Consider the following 16,139-nt stretch of genomic DNA (forward strand, 5'->3'; position numbering starts at 1 on the left):
CTTGTCTCAGAAAGAAAGAAAGGAAGAAAGAAAGAAGAAAGAGTTGGAAGACAGCCAATATGGCCTGCACATACATGAATACATACGCACATTAAACAGAATTGACATTTTATTCACCAATTACACATCGTGGGCGTTTTGGTGCAAGGTTGTTAAATCATGAAAGAATAAAAAAAATCCAACATATACAATAACATGTATGCTCATGTTCACACAGCATTATTACTTATCAAAAAGGTGGAAATGACTAGTGTTACTCTAAGAATGGGTGAATTCTACAAAAGAAATATTAAATAGTATCAAAAAGGAAAGATATGCTGGTGTGTGTCACATCAATGAACCTTAAGCATGCCATGTTCCAGAAATCAAATCAGTCACAAAAGGTCAACAAATATCTTATCTACTGACGTAAGGTGTCAAGAATGGTTGGTCAGGTAGAGACAGCAGAGTAGAGATTGCCAGCATCTGGTGGTTGGGAGATGGTGCATAGTGGGGACAAAATTAGGGTCCAGGAAGCCTTAGTGACAGTGACTGTTATGGCTGCTCTCAGTGCCCCTGAACTGTACCCTTTATTTAAAGTAGTTAAAATGATCAGTAAGTTGTTCACTACTTGAATATTCTTATGGTTTTAGTTAACCTGCAGTTGGGTGATCTCCTGGGGAGAGACTCCAGCTCCAGCGAGCTTAAGCGAGAGGATTGTTGGAGCCCTGCAGAGACTCAGCAGAGCCCAGAGAGGAGAAGGGAGAAGTAAACCCAGGGAGAGTGAGAGTTGTAGAATGTGTGCCATTCGGACCAGGGCCCCCTCAACACTCTCCTACAGAGCCCCTGGTGACAGCAATTGCAAAACGCATCATGGATGACCTTGTTGGACAGCATGTTCCAGATTAGACACTGCTGAACCACTTCTCTGCCTAGAAAACTCTCCATAAACTCAAGGAAGAGTCTCTCAGTCCCTTTCGACAGAAAAGGGAAACTGAGACCCTGTATGACAAGTGTCTTGAGCCAGGCGTGTATTGATTGGAGCTTGCTGTGGCTCAGCAGGCACAAGAGACCAGGGCCAGAAGCACACAGGAAGTGATAGCCCTGTGCTCTTCTCACGTTGTGCCTGCTCGAGCCTCTTGGTTTTCACCCTCTCGTTGCACTGGGCCTCTTCAACCAGGCTTTAGGCACTGTGATTCATTCAGCCTTCCTCCCTGCTCTCTCCAGACCATGGGCTACTTCCCTCATCTCTGAGTCTCCATTGGCAGTGGAAGACAGGCACAGTAAATGCCCAGGGGAATGCTGGAATAACTGGAATAATAAATGACGCTTGGTGCCCTTTGACCAAAACACCCCTCCTGCAGCTGTCACTGGAGCCCGGGCCAGGCCACAGAGAGGAAGAACCACAGGGAGACCCGTTCATGAGGAAGGCCAGAGCTGTGTCCAGCCCAGACAGGCTCCAACAACCGGATGTGCAGAGCTGTTTTCTGGGTCCAGCTGATTTCACTGTGGATAAGAGGGACCAGGCGGCTTTGGCTTTGGAGGGCCGTGCTGGCTCCTCTGCAGACAGGCTAGGGGAGGAAGTGACAGTTGTGGGCCTTCATGCCTCCGGGGACATGGTGGCTCCGAAGGACAACCTGGCTATGGAAAGCTGGAGCCTGCGGAAAAATGAGAGTGGGAAATGAGAGTCAAAGAGTCAAGGGAAACACACGTCTGTTAACGGCTGCTTCGGCTTTTGTCTCTAGAGGAGGAAGAGGGTGGAGAATGGCGAGAGGACGCTCGGGCTGGCTTCCTGCTCTGCCAGTCCGGCGGCATCACCTAGATAATGGGTGATAGCAGTGGAAACAGGGGACAAGATAAAGACAGACTCCGGAGCCAGGGAGGAGCAGCCAAGGGATGAGGAAGGCTGGAAGGAAGGGAAAGGTCTCAAATTGGCCTCACCGTGACTCTGATGTTGGTCTATTTGGCTGCCAGACAGCATGAGAGGCCCAGGCATCCCTCACTCTCTCCATCAAACGCTTAACCCATCCTTCATTTCCTCCTTCTCTGGAAGCCACTTCCTCCTGTGTGGGGAATCTCGGCCACCTCGGGCTTGGGCATCACCTGCTTGGGACGCTGGTCTCAGCCGCTCTAGTCTCAGGCAGCCTGTTTCTGGCTACAATGCTTCTGCCTCCACACAAGTGGTGCTCCTCAGTGCAGCTCCTGGCAGACAGCCCCAGGCTGCCCCTCTATGCTGGCCTAACCACCCTTGGCATGGGTTCTGGCTGCTCACCCACACTGCTTCCTGAAGAGCCAGGCTGGGCTAAGCTCTGAGTGAGACTGGAGAATGAGGCAACCTGCACACTTTGGGAGGAGTGCTCATGACTATGCCCTCTATCACCTATGAGCCTGGTAGATTGGTTCCCTTCAGGAGCTTCAGTGAGATTGGTTTCCTTCAGGAGCTTCAGTGTTGTTCTCTTCCCCTGTGGATGCGCTTCACGTAGCCGGTTCCCCTGTGGCAGAAGGCTGTGACAGTGCACTGCTTTCTCAGACCTGGGGCCTCCCTGTTGGGATCTAAATCCTCTTGCTTCTCCTGGAGCTGTCTATGCTCCCCTGAAAGCCAGGCCTTTGTGTGACACATCTCTTCTGTCACCTCCCCAAACTTCACACATACCACACCTGTATGCTTGCCTCTTCATGGAGCTGTGGGGATGTGGTGGGAACAAGACAGGCTGGCCTTGCCCACAGAGCTCGAAATCTGAGGAAGGGGGATGGGAAACTAACAAACAATAATTACAAACCTTGGCAAGTGCTATTAAGAAAATTGGGAGCAGGGGAAGAATGAGGAGAGGGTGCTAAATCAGGGGTGTGGCCAAGGATGAATATGCTTCCCCCCCCCAGGTCACCACTTCCGACTTCCGAAATGAGTCATTATTCCATGTGCAGAATTGCAAATCCCAAGAGAGAAAGGAGAGGCAAGGTAAAAAGACAAGGGCAGAGAGCAGAGGAGAGAGGAGAAAGGGGATAGGCTCCAGGCATTGTATGGAGGAGAGAGGAGAAAGGGATTGTCTCCAGGCATTGTATGCTGAGGCAGGATTTCAAAGGCCAAGTTGGGCTCTGATAACTCTCTAAACAAGGCTGTTTGCTCCGGAAGGGGAGAAAGCACTTGAATGTTTGTAAGAATGTTCCAAGAAGCCCAACTAAACCTTCTACCATCCCAGAAATTAGTCGATGGGATGGGGAGGCTTAAGAAATATGGTTGAACAGAGAGACACCTTGGAAATGTCTCCTGAACCCAAAGAACCAACCAGTAGAATTCACCCCAAACATGGGACTCGACAGGACAAGGAAATCCCACAACCCTTCCTAAAACAAAAACAAAACCACAGGAAATTCCATATCAGGGGAACCATGTCTTCTATACACCTTCACGTGTTACAGACCCTTTCTCCCTGGGCAGGGAGCACTCTGAGAAGACACAAAGTGTATTAAAGTGTTCAGGACTTTGTATGTGGGCTTACTCACACATAACATATATGGTTTTTTACATACTTTTTTAAAAAGTAGGATAACTTAGAGGGGTCGTTAGTGCAGTTTTTCTCTGTCCATGAGGGAGGATGAGCATTTCAGGCAAGAGAATTTTGTTTTTTGAAGATTTATTTATTTATTATGTATACAATGTTCTGTCTGCATGTATCCCTGAAGGCCAGAAGAGGGCACCAGATCTCATTACGCATGGTTGTGAGCCATCATGTGGTTGCTGGGAATTGAACTCTGGACCTCTAGAAGACCAGCTAGTATTCTTAACCACTGAGCCATTTCTCCAGCTTGCAAGAGAATTGTTTTAAAGCTGCCCCTGAACACACCAGCTTCAGTCAGGCATGGTGGTACACAGACTCATGATTCCAACTATTGGGAAGGCAGAGAAAGAAGGATGCAGGAGTTCAAGACCAACCTGAGCAAATTATTGGGACCTTGTTTCAAAGTGAAAATTTTTAAAAAATGGTTGAGGGCAAAACTCAGGGGTAGAGAGTTTTCCTAGTGTACAAAGGCCCTGGGTTCAATCCTCATGACACACACATATTCTCTCTCTCTCTCTATTCTCTCTCTCTCTCTCTCTCTCTCTCTCTCTGTCTGTCTCTCTCTCTCTCCTTCCCTCCCTCCCTTCCTCCTTCCTCCCTCTCTCTCTCACATACACACACACACTCTGTCTCACACACAAACACATACATACTCTATAATACACACACACACACAAAGAATGGAGGGAGGAAGGGAAGGAGGAAAAGTTCTGGAAAATCAAGACTGGGGATGTAGCTAGGTTGGCACAGTGCCTGCCTAGCATGCACAGGACCCAGAGTCAGACCCCAGCAGCATATAAATTGGGAAGATGTGACACATGCCTATAATCCAAGTTCTGGGGAAGTGGAGGCAGGAAGATCTGAAGTTAAAGTCATCCCCAACTGCAGAGTAAGTTTGAAGCCAACCTGGTTTACATGAGATCCCATTCAAGTAAGATAAACAAACAAGCAAATAAAGCCTTAATGGTAGAGTGCCCTGGGCTCAGTCTCCAGTATGGGAGGGTAGAGCCAGGAGGCAGAAGGGACATCTTTCATCACATGACACTGGTGGGTTTGCCACCAGCTTCTGCCACCATTCTGAGGCTCTGGAGCTTCCGGGAGAGTGGTGTGATCAGGAAGAGAGTCCACGTCACCTAGCACTGGGATGGTGGCTTCCCCTCCTGGACTTCTCAAACCCAAACCGTAGCCAGTGTCTGAGACAGGAATCCAAGGACAGTAGGTGCTTAGGGAGCACCTGGAAGCCCCTGGGGAGTGGGAGGAGCCGCTGCGGTGGAGCCCGCAGCCCCACCCTTATTCTAAGCCTCCTTTCATTCCAGGAATGTGTGCTTAAGAGACAAAGCCAAGAGATTTATCTTCTGCCTCTTGATGTCATGGAAAAAGGCCTGAATTTGGACTCAAAAGGCCTAGATTCTAATTCCAGCAATAGGCAGTGGCTTTGGCTACCAAGTTGGCAGAAGGCCTTTTAGGGCCTGGCAAGAACCAAAGATAGGATTCCCAAGCACACTCCTGGTCCTTGGAACTTGCTGGTTTAGCTTCAACTCTGCTGTGCCATGGTGAGAACAACTAGATACCTGGTTACCCAAGAAATTCACTGGATCCTATGTGGTCAGAGCTCTCCCCAAACCTCTCAAGTACTTGGGAAGCATGCCGGTGCGTGCGCATGCGCGTGCGCACACGTGTGTATGTGTGTGTGCGTGCACACACAACAGGACTCACCTGTCGGTGTCACCCTCCTTAACACAAAGGTCCACTGGCAGTGGGGGCTCACACCTGTAACCCCAGCACTTGGGAGGCTGAGGCAGGAAGACTGTGCATTTGATTGAGAGCAGCCCTTGCTAAAAAAATAAACAAATACCAAATGAAACTAAAATTGGAACTTGCTAATGACACTTCGCCTGGGAGCATTTGAATGTACTTGTTATGCACAAACTTCCACTCTATAGGCAGGGGTCACCTCTAAATGCTTGCACACGTGTCCGACCTTTCGACTTTGTGACAGTGGTAAATCTACGAAACTCAGGCTTGAGAACGTCACAATTGAGTCATAAAAACAGCCCTGATGATGTTTCATGTCGCTACCATTTTGTGTTGGGCCACCATCACAGCTGTCCTCGCTTGCATCTGGCTAGGGATCTGTAGGCCGGATAGGCCTGGCAGCATGCCTGTTTTTTCTTTTGAAAGATAAAGCAAGAACTTGAAGCCCAGTGACTCATTTTCCAAATGTAAGCCAACCCAGGCCATGGGGTTCCTCTCTGCCCCAGCTGTCCAAAAAGGGATGCCAGGACAGTGGCCTCAACCCACCTTCATTCTGCCTGTCACTAGTTCCCCACACCAGGCCTTGGAACAAAATCCCCAAGAGCTCAACTATTCATAGCTTCTATTCCTGAGCACACCCTAAAGACCAGACACCTAGTTAAGTGCTTCATTTGAGTCCTTAATTGTCCCTCCTTGGCATCCCCATAGCTCGACTGCCCTCAGAAGTTGCTGACTGGCCATGCTTGCCTCCCAGTAATCATGTTGAATCTAGGAAACGCATCTGAGTAAACTGCACAGGGCCCACTCAGCTGCCAGTGGGCCTCTTTCTCTGTCAGCCAGATATTGTGCCCAGGATGCTTTGTAATAACTGAACCCCCAACACACAAGCACACACACACACACACACACACACACACACACACATGCATAGGCACATACAGGCTGCCTCTATATGAATAAATTCAATGCCAGGAGACTCAGCAGCAGGGAGCACACATGTGCTTCCAAAGCCTTCCTTAGAAATTGACCACACTAGGGATAGGGTGTTCGTGCTCAGACTGGGCCAGAAGGGTAGAACCTTCATGGGCTTCAAAACATGAAAAACAAGGGAACCCCAGGGTAGCCCAAGGCTCACCTTCCATCAAGACCATGTAGGTGTGCTAAGCCCCAAAGTCCACAGAAAAGGCCCAAAAGTCCTCTCTACACTCCTCAGCATCTCAGCTCTGAGGGATGCCAGTCGGTGGAGGTTCAAGAAACCTATCCAAGGCAGAGAGAAAGGCAGGGGAACCCACCCCATTGTGTCGCCCACAGGGGAACGGGGTGAATTCTCATGAGAATTCTGATAAATGGGCTCCTCCACCCCTCCCCCTCCCTCAATTAAAGCGAAGCTGTCGCAGCCCCGGTGCCGAAACCACTTCCAAGCCAGGCATGACATCAACATTTCAGTGATAAGGGGTGGACAATAGGGTGTTAGACTAATAGAAAAACAGGACTGGATAAGGCCCGGCTCCTGATACTCGGGCTGATGGGAAATACCATTGTCTGTCGGGTGTCAGCTGAGTCCCGGGGTGACAGGGATTCCAGAGCCAGGGAGACTTTGTGAGGCATGGGGGAAGGGGACAGGAGGAGGGCGGAGGGCAACAGGAGGGAATCCAGAGAGCTGAGAGGCCACAACCGCCACAGAACCTGGTCTTGCAAACTGCGAGGCTAGAGCTGCCTGGTGCCTGGTGTATCCCTTCCCAGAAGCCTGCTGGAGCGCCCACCCGCAAGCTTTCATCCTGGCTCTGCTGTAGGACAAACTCCAACCTCAGGCAGAAATGGAATATGACTCTCCACTTGTCCCCATGCTCTTCTCCAGACACGTGCCTGATCTAACTAACCTAATGGGTGTACTTGGTTCTTCGCACTACATGGTTCCTTTGTTTGTTTCTTATTTATTTATTGTGCAAAGCTGGAGATCAAACCCAATGTCTCCTGTGTGCTAGGCAAACACTCTACCTACCGAACTATATCCCAAGAACAGCTTTCACGGAATTTTACATTTTTGGTCAAAGTAAGTTACAGACATGGATGTTCATTTTATGTCAGTTAATAATAAAAGAATATTTAACACCAGAAGATAAACAATGGGTTGCCTGTTGTTACCTGTCCTCTGCCTCTGCACCCCTTCCTCTCAGGCTCTGCTCCTGGAAACCAGTGTCAGCTCCTAGCTGCTGCTCAGGCTCCGTGGCTCCATTTCTGAGTGAAGTAGTTAGTCTTCCCTGACTAACTACAAACTTCAGACATCAGTGGCAGGCTGCAAGGGAGGCATTAGCAACCTTACTCAGCCCTGCATCTCCTCCCCACATCCGCTCAATAACACTGCAATGTTTGAACCATCACTGATTATTCTGGAAATAAAGATATTTCTGTGAGCCTGTTTCTTGCGTCTTTGTCCTCATTTGGATCTACTCTCCTGCTCTTGGACGCCGTCAGTGTCTCCGGAGGGAAGTCTATTTTTTATTTGCTGAGATACTGAATCCTAGGCTGGAAATCGTGTTTGCTTTCTGTGTTCACAGAAGCGAATCTGCTGTTGCAGCTCCCCAGCCTGAGTCTCCAAGTGCAGCCTGACACCTCTCCATTTCCCATCCTTCTTGGGGGGGGGGGCGTCCACACTGACATCATTAAAAGCGTGTCTCTCTCCTTCATCATCCTAGACAGAAACATGCCCTTCAACCGTGAGAGACGCTTATTATTTCTTAGCTAGTTTCTGCCTCTGCCCCTGCTTTCTCTGCTCCCTTTCTGGAGATTCTATTAGCCAGTGTATTAGAAACCCGGCTGGGTAACACAATCTTCTCACCTCTTCTGATCTCTTCTTGGGAGTTCCTTCAGCTTAGCTTTACACTAAACTACAAATTCCTTCCCCCCCAAATGCATTCTGATTTTTAATAACTGTTCCTTTTGTCTTAGTGGTGTATTATTTATTATACTCCCAGACTTGTTAATTAGGACAATGTCTTGTTTAAACAAACTGATTAATTATAGACTTTTGTGCTTTCTTTTTCTGTTCCTCACAATATTTGTTACCTTTCATCTCTTTGCACACCACTTTTTAAAGGATTTTTAAAAATTATTGTTAGCATAACAGTATTTTTCAGACAGGTACGGTGTGCTTGAATCCTATTAATCCTCCTTTTACCACTCCCTAGAAATTAAATATCTATGTCTTCTGTTGTTTTTAACCTGGAGCCATGACCTTATGCTCCTAGGTCAAGTTCTGATCCACTAAGCGGCATCCTCAGCTATGGCCTCCTCTCTAGCCATTCTGTTTTCCCCCTTCTACCGACGGACAATGAGGGGAGAAGAAATATAGGATAAATCGTATGAGACACAAATGGGAACCTTGTATACCGTGTTCAGATTTTTAAGTGAATCAGAAGAGAGCATCTACATAAATAAATGTAGATGGAAGCCACATGTCCCTCACTTTTGTTTGATTGTCACATGCTGCGCACTTTCATACACGGAACATGAAGGAGCTCTCTTGCTTGAGCCATAGTATGGCTTTTTCCCCCTTTGATGAGGGGGTGCTATGGGGAGCAGGTCTTATGTAGCCCAGGCTTGTCTTGAACTCACAAAGTAGCTAAATCTAGCCTTGAACTCCTGATCTTCCTGCCTCTACCTTCCTAGTACTGTAATGTAATTAAGTCATGTGCTGGGGATTGAACCCAAGGCTTGACGCATGCAATGAAACACACTGCCAACCAAAAGCTGTAACTTTCTGTATGGTAATGTATGCTGCAAACAGACACACGTGTCTACTTATCAGCACTTGGAGATGTGTCATTTGTATTAAATTGGCACTTCCTCCTTCATTAGGTTGTCCAGCTACACAGAAAACAAAAGGGACGTGCTGGTGCTCCTGAGGCTGGATTCGTAACTCAAGTCAGCAGAGACAAGAAGCCACAAGTGTGACCACTGTTTGGCACTGGGGTGAAGCATGTTGAGATATTTGACTGGCCATGCTCAGCGGTGAAGCTCAGTCATTCTGGAGCAAGCACAGCATTTGGAAACATTAAACTTTTTGCTTGGAAACAGGTTGTAATTGGAAAGCTCACTGTATCTCTTACCTCTTTGGGAATTCCCTCTGCAGTAACCATCAGTTGCCTGGTTTTACGTATTTGAAACTGTCTGTAGTTTGGAATCTGGCCCCCGCACCTATGTTTTTGTTGTTGTTGTTTTGTTTTGTTTTGTTTTGTTTTGTTTCCACTTCGATAACATGGGGAAAAAAGAGACTAGGAGAATGAGATAGCAGTCTCTCCAGTGACTGCCTCATTAGCAGAGCATTGTCTATGCCAGCAGCTGAGTCCGGTCACTGGTCTGGAAAGTTCTTCCTCTCCCGAGGCTATTAGGCCAGTGCCCATCCATCCCTTCTGTTCCTGGGCCCTTTGATTTCTCCAAAGAGCAGAGTTCTCAGGGCTGGGCATGCAGCTCAGCTGGTAGATTGCTTGTGTAACATACAAGGAGTCCTGAGTTCACTCCCCAGCACTGTATAAAACAGGGTGTGAAGGAGCAGGCCTGTAACCCCAACACTAGGGAGTAGAAGCAGCAAACTCAGAGGTTCAAAGTCAGAAGTTCAGGGTTATCCTTGCTTATACAATAAGTTTGAGGCCAGCCTAGGATACATAAGACCCTGTCCCCAAAACAAAACAAAACAAAACAAAACAAAAAGAACTCTGTGGCACCTAAAGATCAGGGCTTCTCTAGCCTGTCTGTACCACCCACATTCCTGCTAACTGGGAATACTCTCCTTTTCTTGTGTTCAGCCCCAGTCCCCAGCCCTGCTAACACGCTGTCTTTGCCTTCTCAAAGCTCTTGAGAAGAAAACTCGGTGAAGGAGATATCCCCAGTATTTGACAGTAAAACGCTACTCTGCTCCCACCAAATCCTGATGAAAAACCCTCCAGGGGCTCTTTGCTGTCAAAATCCAGACTGCCAGGCATCACAGCACGACCCTGCCTTGGTACATAGTTGGCACTTAATAAATACTATGGGATTTGTTTAACTAGACTTCAAATATGTAGACCCTGACCACATATGGTTTACTATCAAAAAAGTGGCCAGAGAACTGTTTACATAAAATCAAAGATATGTTTTCAAATACTAAGACAAAGAGTTGGCTTTTAAAATAATCAATCAACAGGAATACTGGGTGGCCACTCGCTCACTGCGTGATCACTAGACGTCTGCGGAATCTGAGAGGATTGCCCAAACAATGGAGGGCACCCCCTTTTCACCATGCTCATATCTGCATTCCAGACACCCCAGTCCCTTTCAGTCAGATCAGAAAATGAAGTCATAGCTATTAGACAGAGTAGAAATTAAGTTTACCTTCTCCTCTCTGGGTAATGGCCACGGATACAGTTTCTAAAGTCTTTCTTGGCCCGGCCTGCTATTTGATGATATTTGATAATGACCACATAGTTTGGCTACAGCTACTCCTCAATTTTGCCTCACAGAAAGTAGATTAAGTTGGGGATGATGGCACATATCTGCCATTCCAGCATCTGGAGAAGCTAAGGCAGGAAGACTGATTCTGAGCTTAGTCTGGGCTATGTAATGAGACATTTCTAAAACAACAACAGCAAAGGATAAACTACAGATCATCCTTCCAGGCATTGTTTATTACTTGAGTCTAAGCATCACTTTCTCAATGGCTCCTCCCTCTACCTCGACTGGTGGGTGGGGTGCCTCTATCACCTGGTCTGTACCACCATAACTTTCTTCTCTCTACTTCTCTAATCCCTCTCTTTTTCTGCTAGATGAGTAGTAGTCTGTGAGGTCTCAGGCAATGCCTTTGTTTCTCCATTAAACCTCGGCAGAACAAAACAACACTCTAGAAAGATCTCCTAGTGGGAAGAGCGAACTGGAGAGACAAGGAGGACCTGCAGCTCAGAAAGACATGCGGTAGTTTGCACATGGATTTGAGTGTAAGGTGGACAGGAATTAGGGGAGATGGACACAGTGCCTGCCCATCAAAACGTGTGGGTGGCGGGTAGGTGAGACACAGGTAACCCCTGGTGTTTGGCCTCCTCTTCAACCCTAGTATTTCTACTCATCGAAGCCGTGGTTCACAGGATTCTGCCCTTCTGGCAGCCATACTTGACAAATATATTGGGTCTGCGTCTCCCTGACCCTTCCACGCTCACACCCTCTCCGTCTGTGCCTCAGCTTCATCCCACTCTAGGTCTCTTTACCACTCTCTTCTAGCTTGGGATCATTGTGACAACTCCAAGCTCCTTGTCCTCTTCTAAGCCCCTAGTTCTGAATTAACCCCCAAATTATAGCAGTACAGAAGGATTAGCTCTCACCAAATTCTTCCCATTTTCCCAAAGGTCTGCCTGAGATTCCTTACACGGCCCAATGGGGTTCAAACTCACAAGTTCCTACTAGTGATAGTCACTGGATCAGTCAAGATTCAGGTTTGAGAAACAAAAGCCCCGCTCACATGAACCTTAGTGAGCAGAGGCAGAAATCACACGATCTGTAATTGCACCTTGGGGACTGTCATAATTCACACAAGAACATCAAGCATTTTAGCATCTCTCTCCAAATCTGGATTGCTTTGTAGGTTGCTGCCATTATCAGCGAAGACTCTCAAGCACAGTGAGAAGAGACTCACATCACTCTGTAGGAGGATTCTAATTGGCTCTGCTCAGGCCACATGCTTACATCTCAGCCAATCAGTGTGAGACAGGAGAGGAGAGATGAGCAATTAAAGGCCACCTAGATTATAAACTGTCCCTGAGGCCTCAGTGTGTGACCTACCAGGAAAGTACAAAATCACCATGTGTACCCCATAATGGAAGCTTGCTGGGTCCTAAAGTCATTCGTGTAATAGACACATCATGAATGAAGTGTGGCTGTGGGGAAACAAAGATGAGCCCAGCTTGTCCTGGCCAATAGGGCTCCTGCTGCCAAGAATTCCCTGCCACGATGGACAGTTTCCTCCAGCTGTGAGCTCAAATGACCCCCCCCCTGTTTTGAGTTGCTCTTGCTGTGGGTTCCAAGGTGTGCTGGTGTGCTTTCCATTGCTGGGATAAACGCGTGACCAAAAGCAACTTGGGGAGGAAAAGCTTCATTTCAGCTTTTGCCCAAGCAGAATAAACACATGCACTGTGTCAGGCTCTTTCAGACATCCGTGGTGCTGTTTCCTTTCCATTCACAATCTTCCCATATCACCCATCCCATGTCAGGCTCTGGATTCTTCTCCTTGTACTGGATCACACTGTCCTACCCAATGGCCTCATACTTCCTGCCACAATCATCTCAGACATTAAAAAATATTTTTTATTATTGTGTGTGTGTGTGAGGGTGGATGTGTGTGTGTGTATGTGTGTAAGGGTGTGTGTATTGTGCCTGTGTGAGGATGTGTGTGTGTGTGTATGTGTGTGAGGGTGTGTATATGTGCCTATATGAGGGTGGATGTGTGTGCCTGTGTGTGTGTGATGACTGTGTGTGTGTGTGTGTGTATGGTGCCTGTGTGAGGGTGGATGTGTGTGTGTGTGTGTGTGTGATGACTGTGTGTGTGTGTGTGTATGGTGCCTGTGTGAGGGTGGATGTGTGTGTGTGTTTGTGTGGTGCCTATGTGAGGATGGGGAGGGGTATAAATGCCACAACATACATGTGGAAGTCAGGGAACAACTTCAAGGACTCTGTTCTCTCCTTCCATTGTGGGTTCCAGAGATCAAACCCAGGTTGTCATGTCTGTGCTATAAGCCACTCATGGAGCCATCTTGCCAGCTACTGTGGACATTTCTGTTACTGATTCTTGAGCCCCTAAGTGGTGACAATTCTTACAGTCAGATTTACTCCAGGCTTTGTTTTCAGCACTTCCCCTATGACTCCTGGACTGTAAACTAGTCCTCAGTCAAGGGCAAGAATGGTCCTCTAAATGGCCTTACAAGAGGGCAGAGCCTTGCACGTCAAAAATCAGCTAGGTGCTTGGGGCTATGGAGATGACTTAGTCAATAAAATGCTCACTGTGTAAAATGAGAACCCCAGTTCTATCCCCAGGACCCGCATAAAAGCCATGTAAGCTGGCCTGTGCCTATAGTCCTAGTGCCGGAGAGGCACAGGCAGGAGCATCTGGGGCTTGCTGACCAGCCAGTCTACCAGAATCTGTGAGCTCAATGAGAGACCCGGCCTCAAACATAAAGTGAAGGGTGATTGAAGAAAACACTCTATCTAGTCTCCACATACCGAAATGTGTACACAAGTATGTTCACACACAGACCACAGCGTGCGCGCACACGCACACATGCACACACACACACACACATACACACACACACACACAGAGTGCTACCTTCTGTACCAAGCAACAAGCTATCTGTTGGTTAGATGAAACTAGTAATACTTGCTACTAAGTTCCTAAATTAGTACAGTTGCAGAGAACACACCATCTGGGGTGATCATCCAAATTCTAGTGTATAAGCTGGGAATCAGTGTCAGCAGTCAGTCTCTACCTGTCCCTGTCCCCTGTCCTCGCCTGTCCTTTAATGGCCCTCCTGCTCTTGTGCTAATGTTGATGTGTGGGCAGATCACTCGTGACTGCCATGGAAAGGATGCTAGCTGGCACACAGGGTATGGACAGGTCGCACGAGGCAGAGAACAAGACAGAGAAAACATCTGAAATGACCCAAGGGTTTCCTGCTTGCCTGGTCCTACTCAGTGGGTTCAGGAGCATGAAGCAGATGGAGTTTGTGTTGAAGAACATGACGCCCACAGCTTTATTTCTTGGAGACATCAGCTTTGTTTGGTCCTATACAAATTAAGCCTCGGTGTTCTTTCTGTCATCCAAATGAAATAGCAGAGAAGTGGAGGAACACAAGTGGACAGGGACAAGCCAGACCCAGGAAGCCCAGAGATGCCTTTGGTGAGGAGGTCGGCACCATTGTTGCCTGCATGCTGGTTCCAGAAGCCCTGAAAGAAGAAATCAGGCAGAACTGCTCCCACAGGAGGGCAGGGTGGGTTGGGAAGGAAGGGGGCCGGGGGCAAGGAAGGGCAAGAATAATTACCTGAGCTGGCAGCCTGCCCTGGTGAAGGAGTGACTCCCGGCAGCCCAGGGGAGAGGGAGCCAGGGCTCCTTTAACGCTGCAGGTGTTGGAGTAGAAAATTTTCCATGAAGAGGGAGCTGTTCTGCACGATTAAAATAACCACTTGGGCACACTTGGCAAGCGCTCTCTGTTCACACTTCGAGGCCTGTCCTTTTGGAGGCCCGAGGATAACGGGAAAGGAATTCCTTTTCCCTTCACACACTTTTGAGGAAAGGGGGAGAAAGTGGTCTGGGGGGTAGGGGCAAGCTGGGGAGGCAGGGTGGCGAGACATCTTGCTGAAGGCCTTGAGTGAGGCTGGAGAGTGAAAATTTGCTGGGTAATAGTAGGCCAGGGGACTAACGTCAGGGAAAATGGAGAATGAGATGACAGTCAACCTCACCCAGGATATCGGGCAATGGTCTGGAGCCCTTGTGACACTGTCTCCAGAGTGTCACACCCAGACGTAGTGAGGCTGGTGAGCTGACACTGTCCTCTGTTATGCAGAGATGACTTTCTTTCCCTTACATGGCTTGGGACCTGTGTAGGAAAAGCCAAGATGCAGCCCCCTTGTTGGAAGAGGTTGTGAGACTCACTGCTTACAGTGCACAAAATACACTTGGTGCCCGAGGATCAAATCAGGCTAAGAATGCTGGGGCACACCAGGGTCTCCAACCCCATCCTCCCTGTACCTGGTTTTCGTTTGTTTCTTCAGACCTGGAACAGGGACAAAACATAGCCTGGACCTGCTTCAGAGGTCCATCCGCTCAGCATCTGGGAGTGAGGATGGATAACTACCCAGTTCTACTGGGGCAATGTGAACAGCATGGGCTTCAGGATGCTGCTTCTGTGACATTCTTATTATTAGGAAGAAGCTAAACTTAACCTTTGTCTGTACTCTCAACTTCCTAAAAATGTCCTCTAGCAATGCTGGCAGGTTCCTCTGTCATAAAGGATGCTTAGGGCTTACCCAGTCTGTCTGAAGCTTTTTCTCCCCTTGTAAGCCCCAGACATCCACAGGTACTCTCAGGAGACGTCAGAGAAGGTCTTCCCTGGGAACCTCAGGCTTCACTGAATTCTCTCTTCCTCTTCTTCCACCCTCCCTTCTTTCCTCCCTCCATCACCCTTTCCTCCAACCCCTGCTCCACCCTTGCTTTCCTGACCACTCTTATCCAAGATTCTAGCTAGGCATTACTTACAGCACACTACTCTGGGAACTTGCTAGGGAGCTGCTCCTGACCTCTGAATAGGGCCCAGAGCCTGTATTTATAATCTCTCCACAGGAATCATACTAAGGACAAGGTGGAGTAGGAGTAGATTTAACCTTATTAGAGGGTGGGCTTTGAGGTCTCATATGCTCAAGCTACACCAAGTGCAGTATTCAGCTCATTTCCTGTGGTCTGCCGATCAAGGTGTAGAACTCTCAGTTCCTTCTCCAACACCATGTCTGCCTGTATGCCACCATGTCCTGCATGATAATAATAGACTAAATCACTGAAAGTGTAAGCCACCTCAATTAAATGTTTTCCTTTGTAAGAGCTGCTATAGTCATGATGTCTCTTCACTGAAATAGTAACCTTAACTAAGACAGATAGTACACACTTAATCCCAGCTCTCGGGAAAGACAGACGAGAGGACCATGAGTTCAAGGCCAGTGTGGGCTATAGTGAGTTATAAATCACATTGAGCTACATAGAGAAGAGAGAGAGAGAGAGAGAGAGAGAGAGAGACAGAGACAGAGACAGAGACAGAGACAGAGACAGAGACAGAG

The sequence above is a fragment of the Mesocricetus auratus genome, unplaced genomic scaffold (genome assembly GCF_017639785.1).
Source record: "Mesocricetus auratus isolate SY011 unplaced genomic scaffold, BCM_Maur_2.0 Super-Scaffold_100707, whole genome shotgun sequence".
Classification (NCBI taxonomy): domain Eukaryota; kingdom Metazoa; phylum Chordata; class Mammalia; order Rodentia; family Cricetidae; genus Mesocricetus; species Mesocricetus auratus.